This window comes from Tupaia chinensis, unplaced genomic scaffold (assembly GCF_000334495.1).
Source record: "Tupaia chinensis unplaced genomic scaffold, TupChi_1.0 Scaffold143231_1, whole genome shotgun sequence".
NCBI classification, from domain to species: domain Eukaryota; kingdom Metazoa; phylum Chordata; class Mammalia; order Scandentia; family Tupaiidae; genus Tupaia; species Tupaia belangeri.
The window spans coordinates 84839-86836 of NW_006203075.1; positions in this window are offsets into that span (position 1 = coordinate 84839).

A 1998-nucleotide genomic window follows, 5' to 3' on the forward strand; every position below is an offset into this window, starting at 1 on the left:
ACCTTCAGGAGCTATATCTTATAAACAATGATTTAAGAATGCTTCAAGATTTGATATTTTGGCTTGATTGTTCTGCTATTTTGATCATTCTGCCTTTTCCTATAGGGTTTATTTCCAGGACCAGCAGGAAAGAGAAAGCTGAGTAGACTACCCCAGGTCCAGTTTGGACAAAAGTAGGTTGTGCAACCTGTGACAAATATTTTTTTAGCTAAAGGCAATTAAGACATAGCAAAACAGAGGAAGAGTTGTATCCTCCCCCTTTTCCCTCTAAAGACAGGATATAAATTCCCCTTTTTTGAAGACAACTCAAATCAACTCAGAAATAAACCTTATTCCATATATTTCCCTTACCACAGTTTCCTACCTTTGGAAGCCTTAGAACCCTTTTCTTTTGTATTTTAATTTCTTCATACATTTATTGTTTTTTCTTAAAGAATAATATATATATATATATATATATATATACACACACACACACACACGCACACACACACACACGCCACTGACTTGAGGTATCTTCCATTGAGGGTTTTCCTACATGATGAGCGCTGCAGGCATTAATAAACTTGTTTTCCTGTTGTTAACCTGTCCTTTGTTACAGGGATATGTCCCTATTAAAAATTCTAGGGTTGAGGGACACGTGGGTGGTGGTGTGGTTAAGGTGCTAGACACTCCCACATGGCCAACTGCAGTTTAAGTCCTGGATCTGGTGGCTTGCTTTCCCACTTTTCCTTTCTCTCTCTTTTCCTCTCTCTCTCTCTGTCTCTCTCTGTGTGTGTCTTTCTCTGGTCAAATGTAAAGAAATGAATGAATAAATAATAAATTCTTTTAAAAAAATACTTTTAAAATTCTAGGGGTTGAGGAGAAATTGTATTTGCAACATCTGTAGCCATGCCAAGTACCTAGAGATGCTCCAAGAGGCTTTTGGGAGTATTACTCTAGTGGTAATGAGTAGAGGTAATGAGTAGGCTACAGTAATAAGTACTTGAGAAGAGTTGAGGGGTTGGCTGGATGAGAACAACAAAACTTAATTCAAGGGCCAGCTGGTGGCCCTGGTGGTTAAGTCAGCCACCTTCTGCTGGTTGGAGTCTGTGGTTGTCAGCTTGAGAAATATGCCAATTGCTTATGCATGTGTGTCCAAAATCCCAGGAGGAAAATGGGAGAGAAAGGATTGCTACCTGGCTATCCTCCTAAGGGGTGGTTTCTCACTTTCCCTCCATCTTTTTGGGAACACACATGCCCTATAGCAAAAAAAAAAAAAAAAAAAAGGGCCAGCAAGTGGTGATGGAGTTATGGTGTTGTACTCCCACATGGCTGATGGGGGTTCAAGTCCCCGATTGGCAGCTTGAAAATCATGCCAGGCTCGTGGGGATGCATGCCCAAAATCTGGAGAGAAGACTGGAGGAGAGGGTACTGCTGCATGGCCATGCCCCCAAGGGGCGATTTTTCACTTTTTCTTTCTTCCCTGTGAGCACACATGCCCTATGGCAAATAAATAAATTTTAAAAACAAACAAAAGTAAAATTTAATTCAAACAGGAAGACAAAATTAGATCCAGTAATTGGCCAAACGGGGTGTGTGTGTGTGTGTGTGTGTGTGTGTGTGTGTGGAGGTGAGTCAATATTTCAAATCTTGATCACTCTTTGAAGTTGGACCACTATTGCCATTGATCTTGTGAGGACCATTGATAAATTTTCCTTACAGGTCTGAATACAATGTTTAGCAAGTTTTTATCCAACTCTATTTTGACAAGTATTTTTCTTGTAAACAAAATGATGGCCACTTTTTAATTAGTGATAATATTTAAAACGAATGGGTCAAATTAGCTGATTATCAAAAAAACTGACTTTATTCCTTCTCTCATCAGGTTCTGCCTTGCCCCTCAGGCGCAGTCTCCCTCTTCCGTGATCCTTTTACTTTCCAAGCTTGCTCAGAAGTAGCCCTTACTCAACCGGAGAGACCTGCAGCGCCTGCAGCGTCTGTGCAGCCGGAATTCCG